We start from the raw sequence: 22,394 nt of genomic DNA on the forward strand, positions 1-22,394 counted from the left end.
GTGTGTGTGTGTGTGTGTGTGTGTGTGTGTGTGTGTAGGAGGGGTATGTCTTTCATTTGCACGGTCAAAACACTGAAGTTCAGTAATTGGATGGACATACGCACCATAACTCAAGCCACGTTTACCTCACCACCACGAGCCCTCAGGCAAGGTCTGAGCATAGATTAGCAAAACTGTCTACAGAACTCTGCACTCATCTGCTGCACGTTGGGGCTTTAATGTGAAATCCAATAGTTTCAGGGTCAACTGATTTCTGACAACATGTCTGGATGTATTATTCAATGCCGGTGGAGGTTTGGGCAGCAGGAGAATGGACATGGAATTACAGGCAGGAACAACAATCCAAGAGCACGTCCTTCAAAGATACAAAGGGCTAAAGTACACAGACTAAAACAACAACTGTGTATTTCTTTTTGTAAGCTTGGGGAGACATTATGCAACAGATTGAAACTTCAAGTCAATCCACAGAGCAGCGCCGGGGCTGCAAGCTGGAAGCTGCAGTGCAGAAGAAAAAGAGTAAAAGTTGGTGTGTGACCCCTGCAGGGTCACGATGAAGTGCGGCTGAACAGATCCTGTTACTGCTCACGCATAAGGTCTCAACATTTTATTTTTATTGCTGTCATGTTCAATCAGGTCTCTTGAGAATTGGGTCACCCCCCCCCCCCCCTCTTCCTTCCCCACTCCGTCGCTCCATCTCCATCCTTCACTCCGAGCCGCCATCGTTTTTTCCCCCCCACGACACAAAGAGGTCTTCCCTGAGACGTAAACCATGCTGTTAATTAAAAGATTCCTCAGTGGGCATCTGTGCAGTAATCTGCGTTCACTGCATCCCAGTCGCACATGGATCATTTGACTAACGCACAACTACCCATGCATTAATGAATGTATAATCATCCATATACAAAAGTGCTCAGGGAAGAGAGGGATGAAAGAAAACGGGGGGAAAGAGATTGATTGTTAATAGTTTTATGACTGATAAACAAAGCAATCGATCAATCTGTGTGTAGCTGGAGAGGCACTTACATGGGTTCCTGGATGGCTGGGAATAATTTGTCGTCTCACAGTGTTAACCCTTCCAAGCGTGGAGGATGGGGATTAATTGTGAGATGGGTGAGAGGGATGGGAGGATTTCTTCGCCATGCAGAAATGATTAACACTGCAGTTAGGCTGCGCCACAAACACAACAGCTGCAGTAAACGTCTGAACGGATATGAATGATTTCGTCTGTGCATGTGTATAAAATGATGTTACATGGGGATGCAGAGGGGATACAGGATGTCTGAAGATTGGTAAAGATTACTCAGGTATGTACGTGTGATCTGAAAAAGTCATCTTGTCCTCAGTAAGAGTGCAGAGGAGGTTACAAACAATATGAAACATACAATTTCATGGGGGGGTTGAATATTTTTCAGAAAGTCTACTGCACACTGTTTTGGGTATCGGCCTGAAACTGTCCCAACAGAGGCCAGATCATGCAACCATCTGCAACATCCCATCTGGGATAGTCTATCATAAATGTTGATTTGGCCAAGAACACACACCCTCTAAACACAGACCGCGCTGCCAACGAGAGCAGTTGCCAAGATGAGGGAAAACATTCGCACAGTTTTCACAGCTAATTGTAAAACATCATCATTAGGAGAAGAGAAGTTTGCCAAAATCAGCCAAATCGGCATCAGACAACTAGAAAAACTTTTGTCAGGGGGACAGTCGAGCGGTCCACAGAGCTCAACAGGGAGCATTGGGAATTCTTTTCTTCTTCTTTTTTTAACCCAGGCTCAGGAATTTATCATTTGTGCTACTGAACTCAATAATTTGTTGGACAGAATAAATAATAAATAACTGCTCTCAAATTAGTGTCAAGTCACTGTTGTGGCAGGAAGTGGAGTTACAGTGAAGAAGGAGCAAGGTAACAGGTGAGATGATGTTGTCATGGTTCTAAAAGATTTAACGTCACAAAGTGCATGTACTTAATTCCATATATAGGACCTGAGCTTAAGAAAGACATACCACCCCATGTCCCAAGGGTGTGATGGGAAAACAATTTATGTATTAAAGGCAGCAGCTCTTTACACAGGCCTCCATATTACTTCGCTAACATTAAAAGTAGTTTTTTAAATATGAGTAAACTCACCAAAAAAAGTTGTGCTTTCTGTTCCTTTTGCGCTGGTGAGTCATGTTCCACTTCATCAACGCACCACAAGCTGAGAGGCTCTCTCCCCTCGCCCCCTTGTCAGTGTTGCATCCTGCATGATACAAAGAACAATTTAGTGTCGCACTGAATTTTTTTTATGTTTTACACATCATCACAACAGTTTAATGCGCGTCATGACATTGCACTGGAAAAGTGCAGCGCCAGTGTTTAGACTGCTAAAATAAAGAAGAAATTAGTGCAATTACCTGGCTAACACGTTTCCATTACTGCTGATAGGAGATAGAGCTTGTATCTAATGCAGTCATTTCCCATCCATTCCCACAGCAGACAAAAGCCGAATGTTAGCAGGGGCTTTAAATTCTGCAAGAGAAGAAGAGTTCAGCTGTGATAAGTCTCAGACAATCACCAAGCTCAGACAGGATGACGATGTGATCTTGATTAACTTAAAGCAACTTGACTGAAAATGACGGCAGCTGGAAACAGGCCTCACTCATATATTCTCTGATATAAGCATTGTTAGGCTACAGGTAGTGTTCAGATTCATTATATCTGTCCCGACTTACTCTACACTATCTCTTAATCTCCAGTAGTTTATGATGCTGCATTGTTTCAGCAACACTGAGCAGGTTGTTCTGCAATTAGATGCACACACTATGCAGCCTGATTTAGTGGAAAATAAGATATTACTGTTGCCCGTGGCCGACGATAATCTAATCTTATGGCCCTTTACAAGCAACAGTTCCAAGAATGAAGTAACCAGGAACTAAACTCAATGAGAAAGTCCCTTTAGTGCATTCCCGGGCTGCATTTTCACATTTCATTTTTACAGAGTTAAGTTTGTGTCCACTGTCGCACAACTGTGATGTAATTACTGGATACAAGGGAGGAATGCAGCGGCAGAATAAAGGCTGTGAGTTTCACTGTGGCATTTTGCTGCTGTAGTGGGTAAATACATTGACATCTGTCACATTTTTAAATGTTGATGCTGTGCTGTATTCAGATATTTAAGACCGAACACTTTCTAACTTTCTCTGGAGCGTTCACCCACACTCAGACTATTATTTGCCAGAGTTCTGCACTTACAGGTCTGTGTAGAGAACCTGAGCATTTGTCATTTGCTAGTGAGTGCCATGGGATTTGGTTGAAAGGTCAGGGAGGTAGATATTGGGTGACCTTTGATTAAAGAACAGTTATCACAGATATGTGTTTCAAAGATCAAGAATCATGAATCTATTCACTCCAGATCAATTAATTTGTGTTAGAATTTTGCCGACAGAATAATTGTCTTCTTCCTGACACGTCCAGGTTCCACAGCAGTCACTCTCACACATTATATGATCAACTAAAAGCAATACAATAAAAATCTCCTCTATCACAAAGTGTTTTATGGAACCAACTGTATATTATTCTCCATTGTGAAGCTGATGTTACACAAGTACTGACTCTCCTGCCACGAGGAAATTAGCATTTAAATTGGACAACATCCTTTCATGAGCACAAGGGCAGCTGGTCAGCAGAGAGTAATGCTACTCTGAGAGGAAGAGATGTAATGTGCATGCACACCTGCTGGCAACCAGTGGAGTCATTCCGGCACAAATCTAACAGGAGGCGTGCCCGTGCTGCCAGGAGACAATGAGGCGAGCCCCCGGACGACATGACACCAAACTGTCTGCGCCACTTTTCACCAGCGCCACAGGCCAGATCCCAGCAGCAGGTGAGGCATCTAACGGGGGCAAAGACTGTTGACGGTGAGTCAAAGTGACAGACAGATCGCACTTTACATCAGCAGCAATCCCAAACCACAGAGCGCCGGTCCTCCGCACCAACACCTTCAGTTTCACTGCGGTGTCATCACCCTTCTTTCCCCCTCCTCGTCTCACCTAAACTCACCCCTCAACCTCCATCGCTCCCACTTCTACCCTCCCTGCTCCAGCACAGCACAAATGAGAGGTGGTGGGAGCAAGGGGGTGGGGAGGGCTTTTGGAGAAGAACGTTACAACAACAACGTTCAAATGTTCATGAGTGTTCAAACGCTTAGATCTCCGGGGCAACATTCTATTGATCGCTCATGATCAATGCTTTTTTATTTAAGCGTACACACGGGGTGGGAGACTAATTAAATGTTCCAACAAAGAGATGTTGGAATAATCACTGGTTCAACCACAGCCTTGTGCCATAAAAACTTCATCTGAAATAGTTTGTATTCATAAAATCCTCCCAATGACCTTAACTGACTTTACACCACAGTAACAGGAGCCTGTGGGTGTTGGGTTTGCTTTATGCTTCAGCACTAGAGAGCGTGTGTGTGTGTGTGTGTGTGTGTGTGTGTGTGAGCGTGTTTGTGTTTACTTGCAGCAATATTAATCTTGTGACACACTTGATTTTTTTTTTTTTTTGGTTCTTTTTTGTTTTGCCTATAGTTACTCGCTCTATAAATGAGTTCCCTGTTTATATTCTTACGTTTAGTGTGGTAACATTACACACAAAAGCCAGCATGTTTCTCACCTTGTCTGGTTGCACCTGGTTGAATGTGCAAATAAAATGTGCTCAAAGCAGAGCTGGTGCAGTGGAGGCAACACATTCTACACCACTTCACACATCAAATCAACAACATAAGCACGGTAGTATCGCACTTTGTCACACTTCAACTTCATGTTTTTCAAGTTTTGTGATGGTTGATTCAAAACAACTGGCTTCCTCAACAAGTCTGCCATGTTCGCTGCTGCCTCAGCCTCAGCTCTGTTACCTTGAGGCTTGTTAAGGGACCAAAGGAAAACATAATCTTGCAGCAGAATATTACTAATAAATTGGCAATATAGACACATTCACAGTGTGCATTTAAGTGTATGAGTGACCCAATCTACCGGAAACTATAAATGTAACGCACAAAGACCATAACACTACCTGATTTACAAATATGTTTACTTTTACTATAATTTTCATTCACTCTCCCTGCTCTCATAAGCCACTTTCAGACATACAGGACACAGGATATAACGTATAAATTCTGCTGCAGAATGCTCTCGATTCTCGTTGTCTTTCCAAGTTGAAATCATCTCTGGTGTATCCTCTGTATATTCCTGAGATGTGTATCCTTTTAGTTTCTTTCAGTTTTGCGTGTCACGTGTTAGAGATGTCATCAATGTGCCCACTCGCTCGCAGTGTATCCTCCAGTAATCTCAAATGGGCTCACGTGCACATCATCCTGAGCTTTTATTAGGGGACTGGCATGAGAAAACTCTGGAGAATGTCCACAGCAACTGACTTAGACATTTGCGTTCTCTCATACAGCTCCTGATAATCTCTATTAAATCATGCAGGGTTCAGTGCATATGTGAAAGCAGCTGTGATGTCATTTCCCACTGATACAGATAAATGTCTTCAGCCAAAAAGCTCAAATTACCAACAATACTTGCTCAGAGCCAAGAGGCAGGTTACACAGTTGACAACAGGTTGTTGAACATACAGAACAACATATAGTTGTTTAAGACCAAAAAGCAGACTTCAATGTACAGTGTGTAGAATTTGGTGATATCTAGTGTTGAAATTGCATGTTGCAGCTGAACACCTCTAACCGCACCCTCCCCTTCTACACATGAAAAAGAAACTGTGGTAAACTTCAGTTGTCATTAAATCTCAAAAGGTGTTTAGTTTGTCCAGTCTGGACTAATGTAAAAAACATGGCGGCCTCCTTAGAGAGGGTCGCCTCGATGTAAATATAAAGTATTTGAATCTAAAGGGCCTTTTCTGAGGTAAAGAAAACTACAATTCATACAATTTAAATTAAACAAACTAGTGAAAACATCATGAGGATTATTCTACGTAAGATTGCTGCCCTTTGACCTAAATCTTACACACTGGACCTTTGAAGGAGGGAATATTGGATTCACATCCAGCAGGTGGACAGAGACACGTCTCTATATAAAAGCTTATACGAGTAACTAACTTAAATCCTATTATATGTCTGTGTTGTTTTTTACAGTTACATTTATGCTGCTCACCACTGACTAAATCCGGGTCAGCTCAGGTTGGGGAGAGATTGTTACACTCACTAATCAGCAGTCATCTTTTTGGGACTTTTTCTTCCCCAGTGGGTGTCACTGCACTGGGCAGAAGGAATAGCTCCACCAGCTGTTTATCTCAATGCAACCAACTCCTAATGTTGATAGGGTTGCAGCAGATGGAAACGTGCATCATTCTCTTGTGCCAGCTTGTGAAAAGTTGGTCACAGTTTGCATCACATTGGGATGGAAAGATTAACAGTGAGACAGGGTGAAAATAGTGTTGCAATATTTAGCCAAGTCAAAGTACAAAGCCTACTGCATTTACACCAAAGCAAAGTGAGATTTCAAGTTGCGTAACTTGCGCTAGTTTCGTCTCTGTGTGTACTACGCAGTACACATCAGTAAACACAACCCGTGAATATTTGCATGAGGACTACTGAAATCACAACTGCTGTTTTTTTTGTTTTTTTCAACTGCTGCTGAGACATCATGTGCGGGTCAACAAAACCATCCAGAGGCACTGCTAGGACACTTTCACCGTCTACTACAGGAGCTGCATTTCCGGCACTACCCGAGGCTGACCAGTAGTTTGATGAGCTGCTAGCTCAGGTCGGTGCCAGGATCTGTCTCCACTGAGTTTCATTCTCAACACTGATTGGCTTTCGCAACATTCTCTTACATAAAACTTGTATTGGAGTTAAAATATATATACATGAATTTTGCAGTTGCATCTATTTGCATCTTTCCATTGACTTTGTATGTAATTTCACTGCCCACACCACAAGCGACATGAACCCTGGGGGGCTTTACCAGGAAGCAACTTAAAAATATACAGGATTCTTTTGCTATCTGGCTTCACAAAGCCTAAGAACTGTGATCAAGCTAAGCTATCACCCGACGGTGGTAGGTCAACCCAGGTTTTGTGTGTGTTCGAACAAGTCGTTTGCAGCATTTGACCAATCGCAAAGGTCTGCTTGCAGCAAACTGTGCTATTTGACAAATACCAAGAAAACAATGCAGACTAAAAGCAACAGTTGCAGGATCATTAGAGCACCAAATGATCTGGTTATAATTACATTTGAATATTCAATTAAATTAATGCATTGCTTAGACATCTTTTTATGGTGTGTTTTATCCTTATTCTTTCAGCTTCAACCTCTGGGGGTGGCAGATAATGAATAATTATATAAAAACATCATTAGAAGAGGTAAACTTTCATTTCTTATTATCTAACTTTTACAAGACTTATTGTGCTTCCATCAGTCTTTCTTGGTAGATGATGTTGGTCTAAAAAAACACAATGAAATGGCTTTGACATTTTTTTTTGAAGCCAACAGGAAAAAATTGAAATGAGGATGACAGAATGGGGCCCTCCTACACAGGAGTACACTCCTGCTGAGGAGCTGGCCCTCTGCAGTAATGAAGGTCGCTCATGTATAAAATCAACAGGGAAAGCCAAAGGGGTTTGTTGGTCTCTAAACTCTCTAACTCTTTCCTGCCCACCTAAAACATCCTCACATGATCTGCACACAAAGCTCATCTGGATCTTCTACAAATGGTGATTGTCTAAAAAAAAGCTTTGGAGTCTTGAGTCCCCCTTAAAATTCAACAAAACCTCAGAAACCCAAACCCAGATTGTTGCATTAGCAGGAATATAGCACAACATTGGAGTGATGGCAGTGCTCTGTTGTTTAAATGTCTGTGTGCAGTAAACATATTTTGACCTTAAAACCAATTAATAATTATAAATAATCATGATCTCAATATTCTTCAAAATAACCATTAACATTTTGGCCAAATCATTCATACTTACTTCACACCTACTCCTGATAAAATATTATACATATTTTAACATCTGTTCATTTAAAAAAAGGAAATAAATCCTTTTTTTTTGCTGCAATACTTTATACATTGCTGAATTACAGGGCTTTCAGACCTCTGAAATAGCCGATATATAATGTGTGAAAAAGTAACAGAAGTTAAGTAAGTCCTTAAAACGTATACTTAAGCCACAACTGTGAACAGATAGCAGATTAAGTTTCACTTTATGAAAAACATATTACTATATGATCTTGATTGCAGATAAACCAGGTAGGATGAACAAAACGTTTTTTTGACTTCACTCTCAAGTACAGACTCTTATAAAAAGCTCTGCACACAAACAACAAAAAGTCACAGCATATTGTGGAACTGTTTGAGGAGGACCTATTAATCACAAGGAATCATTTTGAAGTACCTCAGGAGCTTTAACACAGGACAAGAAAACAAGGACAACAGGACTGGCACTGCACTTGTTATGATGAATTTGCTGATCTAGCCCCACCAGCAATACCTCTGACTGATTGGGCTGTTGGTGATACTTTTACATGGGTTGATCTGTATTATAGTTTCGTAGGTAAACACATAAGTGAATAATTATTTGTGTATAAACGTAATATCTAGGATGCAGGCTTGGAATAGGTGCTTTTACTGTCTAAGTATGGTGTGCATGTTCTTGTGGTCCAGGTTGTAACATTGTGTTTTTTCAAGCATCTGCAATCCTCCCACTTGGGGCAGAGCTGCAGAAACTGAATCTCACATATCCAGCAGCCACATCTGGTGTGCACTGTACAACCCCAGCAGGACGGATCAGTGTGGTTTATTTACACCTGGGATGAGAATGTTTTGAGAGGCTGTCATTTTGGAGATGAGCACACGTAACAACATGATGAACCTGTGCAGAGGATTCTTCTGCAACCGAGCCACGCATTTAGTTTTTGATTAACGCTGGAGTGTGATGGATGGGTAAATTGTCCCTGGCGTATGTCTCCGTGGCCTCCCCGCCCACTGTCTTTCCATTCATCTTACCCTCTTTCCCCTGGCGCTCTTTCCCTCCCTCCCTCTCCAGCAGCAGTAGGGAAACTGGGGATGTGAACACACACCTCTTTGCCAAGCCTCACAGCTCCCCTGGCACCACACTGCAACATAACACCTTCCAAACCCTCCTCCCTCCCTCGCACTGCTCCCCTTTTCCTCTCTCAGCAAGGCCGAACAGCATGTTTGATTTCACAGGATCTAACTCTGCTCGGGTTTGACCTTTAAGGGTTTTAAAGGCCGATACTGACATTTCTGGATTTATTCTTTTATTTTTTCATGTTCCAGGGCTTCTTCATCATTTCCTTAGAGCAGAGCAACCTATGAAACTGTAAACCGTAGACTACGAGTCAAGAAAATGGTCCAATAAAACACATAAAGTATCATTATTCATCATCTTCTGAGGGCAGAATGGGACACGTAACGGATAACTGTGGTTTATTACGACTTCAGTTACACTTTTTAAAGGGATAGTTCAACCAAAAATGATGATTCACTCATTATCTACTCACCACTTTGCTGATGGAGAGGTGGGTGAAGTGTTTGAGTCCATAAAACCCAAAACGATTTTCAGGGGTAAACAGCATTGTAGCCAAATCCAATACAATTGAAGCACCGGGGGACCACTTCTTCAAACATAAGAAAACAACAGAAAGAAAATCTCTCCATACTGCTCCTGTGGTGTCATCCAAGTGTCTGTAAGCCCCAACATTCAAATTTGACTGGAAACAGCATCATTTACACCGCCTGAATGTCCACAAGCATCACAAGTTCTTTCTGATTTTGTCACATGCCTCTTGGACAAGAGCATAGAGCTGTGAACTTCTGTCCCTTTAAATTGTGTCCATCATTTAGCAGTCATCGTTGACTGGGAAGGCAACAAGCTTATAGAGCTAAGAAAAACAAAATCCTTTCATACACTCCAATAAAATCCAAGGATATTTGTGAGAAGAAGTTGACACCAGAAATGGAGGGCAGGGATTATGTGTTACATTAGCCTACTGAACTGCATTGTGGAACCATGAAACTTCTCAGACACTGAGGAATTACTGTTGGAGATAAAGAAAGAATAATCAGTTACTACTTTCTGAGATCTTGAAACAAGGTAGCATTGCTGCAACAAAGTCAGATGAGGCAAGAAAACACAGTCAGGTGATCAGACAGCAAAAAATGGTTACACCATAGATTGTATACAAAGATGGACGGAATGACTGCTCCTCAAAAGTAAAGCCAAAGTGTTTTGATGGCCACCTGGTGGCTGGCTGTAATATAGGTCATTAACCCTGCTTCCTCCATGTTAGCAGATGGGATATGGGCTGGACAAAAAAGTAATAGTACACTTCAATGTTGAAATGAAATTTTACTCAAAGAGTAATCTGTAATTTTAGGCAGTTCTTAACACTTTGATGTTTGTTCAAATGTTTGATTTTAATTACCTATTTGATGCTGTTTAAATGAGTCACTGAGAGTGCACATGCATCAGCAAGACTTAGATATCGCGGCTTGATTTCCATGATCGCTACTGCGCAGACTCTGGCTCATCCCACAATCCCTTGAGAAAATAAATAGCAAGTTCGGAGGGTGTAGTTTGGAGAACTGTGTATGTATGAATATATCATCATATGAGTATGTAATATGTGTCTTTGTTTTTTCTTCCAAATACTTTAACTTTAAAATAGTGCTTTATAAGCCTGTGTATCCCCTGAGTCATCGTGTGTCTTGCCTCATCAGCTTCTTGTTGCAAAGTTCTGAAATCTCAGCACATACGTGTGAGTGTAGTGTTTTTATCATCATGGAAATTTAGGTAAAAACTACTGAAATGACTTCAAATAAACTGGATCTGCACTTTAAAGTTTTCCGCCAGCTGAATTATTATTGAGAGCTGACACACAAATAGAGGTACAGAAGTTCAGGCTGAGACCTGGTAAAACCTCCATTACCTGCACAATGACAGTCCAGTATCTAAAAGGCGAGTATCGACCCTGTGGTTTGGTCGAGACACAAAAGTCTGCTTAACCAGAAACGCTGACAGGATGTGCTCTCTCACTCACATTTTTTCTCTTACCCTTTTTCTCTCGCCCTTGCACCTCGTCAGCTGCCTCCAACACAGTAATGACAGTTTTATCAGTTTAACCACGTTTGCCATCTCCAGGACTGGGCTGCTCTCCAGTCCTGTCTGCTGTGTGCTCAGCTCTGCTCCGCTAAAACCAGATACTAACAAGAGCCCCTTGTATATCTATTATGCAGATCTAGTGTAGCTCCCACTGACGGCGTACGTGCGCTGCCGTGCTTGTGTGCTGAAACCTGTCCAGGTTTAACATATGGAACCTGCCTGCCAACACCTACCTCACTGACACCTTGTCTCTTCCAACTCCAACCTGACTGTTATGTGTTTTGGGGCCATGGAAGGTAAATACAGAGATTTAAATTAAAAAGAAAAAATCACTGTAAATCATACAAATGAAAAGCACATTTGCCATCTGTGCCTGATTGGTTTTCAGGAAAATTCCAAGAAATATAAGAGGTTTAACCATATTGCGTCATTGTTATGGAAAATGAACACTGCCTTCACACTGCGGTGACTTAAAACCCACTGTAAACATTTTTGCACCGAGAGTAGGAGGTCGAACACCAAGTATAGTTCAGGTCAATAACGCCTAAACTCTAATACTGTCTTATTACGTCTTGAAGTCATCCCCAGATCTGAAGTAGCATTCATACCGCATTTCTAAATCCATCCTCCCTCCCTCCTAAAGATAGACTCCAGCTCTTTTTATAGCAGGCTGAGCTGCAGAATTGCATATTCTATTTCAGACGTCCCCAGCTCACATCATTGTTTGTTTTAGCAGGCTAACCTTCCCCGCGTATTTATAGGTGTCGAGGCCAGGAGAAAGACCACAGTAGCTCCATAAATAAGCTGCGCGGGCCTCCAGTGAGCCTTCTGACCAACAAAGGCCCAGTCATTTCACAGGCTATTACCTGGAGTTGCCTTGCAGGAAGGCTGGCCCAGCCTCCGAGGTGAGGGACAGCTCTGAGGGCGACTTGACCCAGTGGGAGGAAGGGAGATGTTTGGATTAATAATACATATGGTGATCTGTTTTCTGTGACCGGAGCCTCAGTGCAATGGGAGTAAATGGAAAATAACCAGCTGCGTTGTACCGCATCTAAGGCTGTACAGCGCCACCGCTCACGCCATTTTCAACTCTCATGTCTTTCATCTCTTTCCCTCTGCTTTCATCCACACAAGCTGCCACTCGCTCCTTGCTCTCTCTCTTTCTGTCTGTCTTTCTCTGAACTTTTGGCCCCAGGATCCTGTTGGAAGCTCAACCAGATGCCCCCTAGTTCTTAAAAATAGATGAACCAAAAACCACGCACACACCTGCACGGACACACAAAATACACCCATGACGTCATACATCAACAGAGTGTATGTGTGCTCCGTGTGTGTTACTGCTTATCTCTGCCTCCACAGACGCTGTGTAGAAAGCCAGTCAGCAGAGGTCACAGCCAGCGCGCTCCACAGCCTCTCTGGCAGCCAGAACTCGCAGCACTGAGGAAACTGCACCCTGCAACACAAACAACCCATCAGCCACAGCAGCGCTTCAGCACCAACTGCTAATCCTGGTACCTCCCTGCGAGGTACAGCAATGCAACACCCACACAGCTTCAGGAAATGAATGTCGTCTTTCCTCCTGGCTTTAATATGGCTATTCGGAGTGATTAAATATTCAAAAGCATTGTTTCGCAGGGCCATTCGACAGTGGCATTTGTCCTAAATATTGCTGCGCTCATTTGCTGGGTGGCGACAGTGATGATTCCATAAAGCATGTGAATGGAGAGAGTTGTCATGTGGATGTGGCTGAACACTGAAGGCTCATGATCTTAAATCAGAGGGGAGCGCTGCTGACTGGCACAGTGGGGGTTCCAGCAGAACGACTACAACTGCTAATTTGTCTCAGAATGGCCTTTACGATTTCAAGGGCACCATAACTGTTAGAAGAGATGTTTTTTTATTTTTGATTGTTTCCTAGCAGCACGCAGTGAGTGTGGTACAGTGAGATAGCCAAATGAAAGCCATATCTCTGCCTGTTATATCTGCAGTAATACAGTCCATTCAAATAACCTGTATGACTGCAAAGTTAATATCATTGCTGATGTAATAGAGTCACATGAGGCACAGAAGACATGGTCCATAATCTCCTTGTAAATGACCATCCTTCATTAGCCTGTTATGTAATAGGCTCTTTGCTGTGCAACCAATTAAAACAAATGCAACTTTCCCTGAACAAAATTGTAATTCAATTTTAAAAAATCATCTGCAAAGACTATGAGTAAAATCAGTACCCTGCCATCTCATAGTAAAAGGTCAAATGCCAGTTATATAAAATATGCATTATATGTTACTAACTGTACTATACTAGGCTTAGGGCTATACTAACTTTATAGTTTTATGCTTGATTCGCATTTTACAATCACTACTATTTTTAGAGTTATTGGATGAAACAAGGAATTAAAAAATACACACACAAATAAATATATATATATGCATATATATATATAATCGCTCTCGCTATCATTTAGTTGGAAATGACGAGGTAATCGTACGAATTTTTTCGCATCACTTCAACTGCTGATTATTTGGCCACTTGGGGGCGGCAGAATCAAGATATGAATATAACACTGTCATATTATGCTTCTTTTATGTTGATGAGGCAAACGGAACAACTTGACAGCTGGGGGCAGGGTGGGGGGGTTGGCAAAGTTTAATATTCACTCCCCTCTTAGCTGAATAGATATTTTGATTATCAGCCATATTTTTGTACGCATCCAAGGTAGACTTATTACAAGATATGAGATTGTAAATTATCTTGTATGCTTCAAGTCTGTATGATATCAATTGCATTTTAAGAGGAAATTGAGAAAACCATGTTGGCTGTGACTGGCTTGTTCACCATTACATTATATTTACCACAGAGTGACAATGGTTTTCCTTTGTAACACGCTGTTTTCAAAAGGGAGAAAATCACTGCCAGTCAGGTACTGGAGTGTAAGTGAGGCCCAGCTTGTAGGATTGCTGTAGTCCTGAGATGCGTTTTTTCTTCACTCTTAAAATAATTATCTAGTTTGGTACCTACCTGTTTTATAATTTTTGCTCAGGATCCAATATTTAATGGTGACAATTCATCTCGTCACTGGTCTTCCTGGATTTTCTTAAATGCCAATAGAGAAAATTCATGGGAAATTTACTTCCAGAACCAGAGTTGTTCTAAAAATGGGTGGTCACTGTTACACTCTACTCAAGATTAACAATGTCTGTCTGCCACTTGGAGTCTGAAAGGAAAAAATTTTCTGCTGTGAGAGGGCGACTTAGAGTTAAACCGAAACAATGAGCCCAAAGAAACTAAAACACCCAGTTGAGTTGTGGGGAACCGTGATGAGTTGGGTGATAATTGTGTGGCTCATTCATATGAGAAACACCTTCCAAATACAAGTAGTCATATGATCCATTGTCCGGAGGATACTGATGACAGCTACTTCATTATTACCTGTGCACTTAGGTGGAGGAAACCACTTGAGTCTGACTAGCATGGAGTTTTAAAAAAATAAAACTGCAAATTATCAGTGTGGAAGTCCAGCACAGAGGGATCTTATCATATTCTCTCTTTTCAGATAAAATAAATTGAGTTTTGGAAGTGTATCATTATACAAACATTGGAAGATATTGGGAACCAATAGTGGTCACAAAGTATTTTTCGGTCTGAAAATCGTTTGACTTCTGGCATTAAAAACCTTCTCACGGCTGCAATATGATACAGATCCTATAGTATATGGGATTAGGCTTCACGCAGAAGGCAGGGAGAGGATAGTTATTGACACATACACACATGTACAGCTTCAGAAATGCCAATCCACCCCAACACTTTTCTCCATGGAGCGAAACAACAGTCATTAGAAGATGTAATGGATTAGCCATGGATAGAGTGAAGGGAGACAGAGAAGAGAGGGAAGAGGGGTAAAACCAAGATCAAAATGATGGAGATTGGCAGATGGGTAAAATGGATTGGATAGACCACTCTACGGATGAGAAGACAGGACAGAGAGCTGATGCCTACCGCCGCGGCGAGAGATAATGGAAACTGATTACAGAAAAATCAACAAGGTTTCTCTCATTCCAGGAGCACTGCTCAAAAAATGTGGCAGTAATATGATTGGTGAGGTCGTGGATTCTGGCTAAAACTGATTGTCAGTGGATTTGGTCCACAGCATCAACAAGTTCTAAATTCAGAAGGAATAAAAACACAAGGTGACAGAAGATTAAAATGTGATGAATTGTTTTTTGGCGTAGTTTGTGCTTTCGTGCTGCCTTCTCCTCAGAAATTGCTCTTCTGTTTATGCCGTGCCTCCCTGGCTTATGTTCATCTGAGGGAGTAGAGGAGCTGCAGGAGACAAACAGGATGTCTGTGGGAGGACAAATGAGAACGGGTAAATCTGACGAGGAAGTTTACGCCTGTGTGAGTGTGTGTGTGCGCATTAATCCCAGGAAGGACTTCCTCTGAATCTGAGCTGCTTGGGAGTTCTGTGGGAGTTTCAGATGTTGACACGGGGAAAAGCAGGGGAAGAGAGACGAATGAAAAGAAAGAGAAGAAAAGAGAGAGGTACCAGAGAGTGAGAGGGATCAAGGGCAGAAGCACTATTGAATCCCACTTCTAAATACAGGCATACACATACACACACAGAGGAAAACCACCCACAGAGAGCGGCTGCGATAACAGCGGCAGCATTGGCGTCATTATGAGCTGATGATGAACATAGGCCCACCTCAATGACACAGCCTGAACCCACTCAAACGCTTTGGCTCAATCAAAGCTACTCCAAACCTCCGTCTGAACAAACACGCCATGTGACCTGGACTGAGAAGTGTGTGCAATAAACCCAGAGTGTTTGTTTTGATCTTCTGTGTGTGCCAGGTGGGTGGGGGTTGTAGCTCAGTAAAGTTTGATGATCTGAACTCAGGTTTTGTGAACCATGACATGTGGAATGACGCAGCGTTGAGATGAATGAGGTCCAACAGAAGTTTCATCTGAAGGCCAACAAATACTGGCAACAGCAGAATTTACTCCTGTTCATGGTCTTTAATCGCCTCACATGGTAACACGAAAAGTAAGATTGTGAATATCATAAAACATGCCTGCATTTAAAGGTAGCCTTTAGCAGGCATGTTGCTTAGCGACTTGGGTTGGGAACCGGAGGGTGGCCGGTTCAAGTCCAGCATGGACAGAAGTTGGTGAGGTGCTAGTTCACCTCCTGGGCACCAAATCCCCCAATTGCTCCCCTGGCGCCTTAATGGCTGCCCACTGTTCCGTGTGTGGTCACTGTGTGGATTGTGTTCTGTGTGTTCCGTGTGTTCAGTGTGTGCTCCGTTCACACGGATGGGTTAAATACAGAGGTCAAATTTCCCCATGTTTGCATGTTGCATGCTGTGTGTGGGACCAAAAATGCTTATGACTTATGGTTCAAGCATGGGGGGGGTCACAGCCCCCCAATTCTCCCTACATCGAATGTGACAGTTTGCAAGATCATCAGCAAGATGGGAGAAAACATTCTTGTCTCACAAAATCGTTTTTTTCTGATGTCATAGTGAGTCAACTGGGGTTGTTTTGAGTTGGGCTATGGAGTTTGAAAGGTGATGATATTTAGGAAAAGAGTTTTATGGAAGGTGCTATTGAGTTACATACATGGGAAATGTTGGATCCAGTGTTCTCAAAGCTTGACCCATATTCAAGACACAGAGTTAGGCCTCTGCTACTTCGACTCTCAAATCTGTCTCCTGTAAGTCTCATCACATTTTGACGGTACACCACTGAATCACTGTGGTACCCCTATAAAATGAAACTATCTGTGAAGTAATCATCGCTCTTCGGGTCTCACTGCTCATAGACATATGGAACCCGTGACAAAGGGTTGCAAGCTTGCTTATTACAAGTGACATATCATGAGAATCTGACATTTAGTATTATTTAATGCAAATAAAAAGAATGGAAATCCTTTGGAGAGGTTAGGTAAGTTCATCCGCCTATGTATCCTTGAACTAGAACCAAATCTATGAATAATTTATCCAGATGTGTCATGTTGAACGTATCACTTCTTCATCAGGAAGTCTTTCGAGGTTACGTAACTGGCAGAAACCACAGCTTGTCCTCTAATTACACAGGAGGAAAAGTTTGGCCTGTAAAACGCTGTGTAATATATATTCCAAACTCCCTCATGAATCCTGCCTCTCAATTTCCTTATGGCCATGTGTCAGGCAGAGCCCTGGATACCACACACATATACCCACTCCATCATATGTGTGCTTACTCATCATCGCACTGCCACATCAGAGAGGGCTCATGCACAATACACTTGTCTGCCAGCCAAATGTGGAAAAACCACAGCGAGGAGACCAAAGAGACCCCACCTCCCCCATCTTTCTCACTCAACTTCCTGAGTCATAAACTATCACTGACTCCCTCTGAAGTTCAGGTTCGCAAACTAACCCTCTCAGTCTTAAATCCGGCTCGGATGAATAGCGTCTCCACTCTGACTGCTCCTGTCAAGGGAAAGACAATTATAAAGAAAAACACTAATTTAACACTTATCCTTGGCACGCATGGGGAAGGACAGAACGCCATTTGATGCGTGAAAGCGGCGTCGGCTGTAGGAGCTGCGTGGTCGTGAGATGTCAACAACTATGACAAGGTTAATCAGCGCCCACCACTTTCTCTCTTAAAACATTTCAGGGCCCGAATGAACAACATTTTACAAAACCAATTATCTCTTTTGAATAAAGGGTGTTCGCCTATCAAGAGTGAGCCCACTTAAACAGGGTCAAATACAATTCGCCATCACGCCACTTTCAAACAACATATCAAATTGTTGTCACTTCCATTTACGACAGTAATGTGTACCTAGTAAATTGCACTACTGCCTTTGACTGCTGACAACAGCTAATTGTAAATGTCAGAGTTATTCATGCATGTCTCACAGCGGTACATGATTAGAAATCACCTATAGTTCTTTTCAAATGTGTGATCGAGAACGTCTCATATAAAAGCTGCAAACATATATTTGAGAGGGAGATAACATAGTATTGAAGAATCCCTCTTTAGTTTGCTGTGATGTATAAAAAGCAGGTCACAGTATGGGGGATTTCACAGAGGCTATTAAGACAACGTTCCTATATTCTGCATGCTTTTCATCACTTAGTGAAAGTTGTAGATTTTGTATTTATGTATTGTCTGTGGTCATCTAATGTCTTTGTCCTGACCAGCAGAGAAAGTGCGCGTGCATATGTGTTTGTGTCCATGTGTGACAATGATTTGTTTTCTCTCATGGCCGTGATTACAGGCTGTCAGCCATGCTTTTACTAGAGCTGATGGGTAATTTCACTCTTTAGCATGGTTTAGCGTTGACAGCTAGATTGGCACACATGTGCGCACACACAGGAGGACAAACACACATGAGACATATGAATAAATGCCATGTCCTCATGCGCACACACTCGAGCACCGAAGGGCACGCACACATTCACGCACACACTGATAGACAAACAAATCAAGTGCCGTGTCTATTAGAGTGGACTAATCAACAAGGCCTACATGTTCTGTCACAACTCACACAAGAACATTATGCATAATTTGTGTCTATAACATTGCATGCAATTATTCCTGCATACTTTCCTGTGTGCATGGCGTTTAATGAGCCAAGCTAATTAAATATGGAAATTAATGAGATACAAAGGAAATAAGGAAAAGCACAGTCCTGATGCATTTGAAGGAGCTGCTAAAAGCCTTTTATTACATTAGGGACTGAGAGGGAAACATGCCTTCCCCTAAGGAGACTATTAACAAACACAGTGATTAGACCTAGCCAAAACACCACAATCTATTAGATATGTTACTCTCAATACAGTGCATTAACATCACTCTACAAATTCCAAACATGAAATATTAAAAAGTAAACTGCTGCCATGCTGTTGTGTTTCTCATTCACACATTCTTTCATTTGAGTTTTTTGATAATGAATCTGGATGAAGCTGAAAAACAACATAAATCAACTTAATTACACTTTTTTTCTCTTGTTTGCAAACAGGAAAGATGATGTTTCTTGCGAATGCACCAACAAAGCCACTTCTACTTTTGCAATGACTCAAAAGCATATTCAGTGTGGGAATGACTATTGTGTGCTTGCTGTTTTTCACCCACCGTATCCTTCTGCAAGCATCGCATGAAATCATGGGAAGCTCAACCCCCCTAATCAAAGAGGCCTTTCACTGAGAAGTCATCACATCATGCTGTACGCGCCATGTACCCCAATATGGAGTGTGTGTGTGTGTGTGTCTGTGAGTGTGAATGCACATGGGGAGAACCCTCCGGATACAGAAGGTCAGACACAGTTTACAGACAGGCTGACTCCATCCCAAAAAGAATCCCACACCATGGGACACAAGCCAGCCCGGGGGTGTATACGCTCAGCTTGAAGCAAAGAGGGATCGCGGGAGGGCGGACGGAGGCTAAAGTTCATCTAAAATCACCTCACCCCTGGGGAAGTACCTGACGGGCTGCCTTGAGGACACCCACGGGTGACCCCTGAGCACAGGTCAAAACAAAAGAAGCAGAGCGACTTCGCCCTTTCAGGTCTTCACCTTCGATAAATTCCAAAGGCACTGACTCTTGTTCTTTTCTGTGAAAACAAACTATCATCTGTTTAACCTCTGACCCCCCCCCTTCCTCTTGATGTCACCAGTGATGTGACTCCATTCCCCTTCGCGCTCGCTCCCCTTTTTTAAATCTCTCCATAGAAAGAGAAGTGGTGGAGGAAAGAAACAAGGAGGTGGAGGAGGTTGGAGGAGGTTGGAGGGGTTTACTAAGTCAGTGCTGGCCTCTCCCACAGGGCTTACCTCATCCTTCTTTCCGTTCCCATCCCTCCCACCTCTTTCTCTCTGTCTTTCTTTATACCGCTCTTTTTCCCCCACCTCTATCCCTCTCTTACACTGCTCTTTCTCTTATCACAGGCCTGATAGAAGATATGTAGAAGTAGCTTATATCTAAAAAAGAATAATACCTGTCCATTATCATCAGAACCTTCATTAAGGCCTTGTTATACCTGCACTGAAAATGGCAACATCTGCATTAAAAGCAATGTTATGCAATTAAGGGATTCATTCACTGGGCCAAAGTAAATCTTCACAAATGTTTCACATCAAATCCATCTATGGTGAACTATGCTCCTACCACTGTGAGTTGTCACTACTCTGTGTTTCTGGAGCCAAATATTTCATGATGACTTACAGATTAAGTTGTTGTCATTCTATTAGAGACGAAACAGTCGTTTATGTTTGATTTGCCCTTGCTGACTCAGTCCTTATGTAAATGATTATATTTGCACACTAAGAAGAAGTTAGTGTGAGTTCAGGTGGGTTTATCTTGCACTACATTCCCGGGCAACACTAATAACAGTGATAGGAGAGTAATAGCAGAAGTGCTTGGGAAAGTTTGGCTATGGTTGCACCTCTCTGAGGAGCTTCATTATCAGTCTTCAAAGAAAATGTCAACTACAAACACAAAAAAAAGCATCATTAGTCTCTTTTTCTTTCTGTGGCGGAAAAAATACAATCATTAGTGTGTTTCTCTCATTCACTATGCCTGCAAGACAGCTTTTCTTCTCCACCGCTACTGTAAAAGGTACGTTGAACATCTCTCCCTGAGTCGATTTTCTGCTCACAAACACACGCAGACACACTAACTGATTAAAACCATCACAAATTACTCACATTTGCATAGAAAGCAAAAACAAGTGATATGAAAGGAAAAGTTATTGCTGCTATAGCTTTCACCCTGACAACACACAGAGCGCTATATATGCTAATTAGCCATTTAATATGAATGTCTAATTAATGGTGTGCAAATGAGACACTGCCATTATTGGGCCCGTTTGATATGGGGATGGACGCAGGTATTGAAAATCCTTGGGAAAACTGACATCCGATTCTGCCGCCTCGCGCACACAGGAAATCAATTAGGTTAATTGTCAAATATGCAAACATGTAAATTGAAGTCATGCATTGCCATGGCCGTGGCACCTAACCATTGTCCCCAGAGCAGGAATACAGGCATGGGAGCTGGAACACACACACACAGCCATGAGCACAAACACACAAGCATGCACTCCTCTTATCTCATCAGCCCTTTAATGTCATTGGTATTCAGAGCTCTGTCCTCTGACACAATGCATGCCACTAATTACCAATTCCCTTGATAAGAGCATTGCCCATAGAATACATGATGGAAAATGAAGGGTCTGCCTGCTAGGCCACAGCTATTGAACATTCTGACTACACACCACTTTGAAAATTGGCTTTCAATCAACATAGCGAGGACTGCTTAATTCTGCCACAGTTGGGAACCTGAACCGTCTCCTCTCCTCTAAAACAGCTGCCACCCCACCTACACAGACAGCTAATGGCAGAGGACGAATACCTGACAGTCTCCTTTATTACGCATGAGGGCGAAACATTTTCCTTTGCTCTGCGCAAGGATGTCTGAGCGGCATCACCTTGTAAAAGACCATAAAGCATTCATCAACAAGCCCGAAACAGAGAAAGTCACTGCAACCATTTGGCATTCTCCTCCACTCACTGTGACTAAGATGAAAATACAATTCAGGAAGTGTAGACATCATCCAAAAGATTTGTTTTCTCTCCTTCTTTCTTCTTCCTCTTTTTTTTGGCTGCAAAAGTTAATTGAATTTGTATGTTAATGAGGGCTGTGCATAGCTAACGAGCTCAGTGTGCGACCCATTAACACATTGAATGATTGTTATGCCCGGGGCAAGAATCACCTATAGGAGCTCAAAACACGAAGACAAAGAGGCAATCTGAATACATTATAGATTCATTTACATGTTCATCTACATCACAGACGTAACACTGATATTTGTACCTCAGCTCAATCATCGGGACCTGTCCTGACAAAATCTTTGTGGAGTAAGAGAAGCAGGAGAAAGGAACGGAAAGTAAAAGGAGCAGAGTAATGTAAAGTAAGAGGCCAAGAGGGCCTGGTCATTCAGAAATCCAGAGAATAATTTGTTCCTTACTCATTGAGTCTTTTAGCTCAATGCTGACAAGTTCGCACCTTGTTGGAGATGAGGGATTGGTGTGATTCAGCCCCCCCGCCCCCCTCCTTATCACCATGACAATGTGTGAAGCACAGTGAGATCTCTCTGCTACCATTACGACGAAAGCAACACTTCTTTAAATAGCACCTCGCTCCGAGTATGAAAACCAAATGCGTTTCTGCATTTGCGTAATCACGGCCAATTATTACCACCACTGGCATAATCAA

General features: G+C 42.3%; 1 protein-coding gene across 5 annotated transcripts in view; it reads right to left on the reverse strand.

Moving 5' to 3' along the window:
• Window positions 1-22,394, reverse strand: part of nrsn1l (neurensin 1-like) — a 152,699-nt gene that overhangs the window by 56,378 nt on the left and 73,927 nt on the right. For 4 of the 5 annotated variants that reach the window (XM_069516805.1, XM_020090950.2, XM_069516807.1 and 1 more), the window contains exons 2-3: window positions 2,401-2,515; window positions 2,135-2,246 (exon numbers count right to left, since the gene is read on the reverse strand). The gene's annotated coding sequence lies outside the window, so the exon portion shown is untranslated. The remainder of the gene's footprint in view (window positions 1-2,134; window positions 2,247-2,400; window positions 2,516-22,394) is intronic. The other variant, XM_069516808.1, reaches the window with a different exon arrangement.

Source organism: Paralichthys olivaceus, chromosome 20 (genome assembly GCF_024713975.1).
Source record: "Paralichthys olivaceus isolate ysfri-2021 chromosome 20, ASM2471397v2, whole genome shotgun sequence".
Lineage (NCBI taxonomy): Eukaryota > Metazoa > Chordata > Actinopteri > Pleuronectiformes > Paralichthyidae > Paralichthys > Paralichthys olivaceus.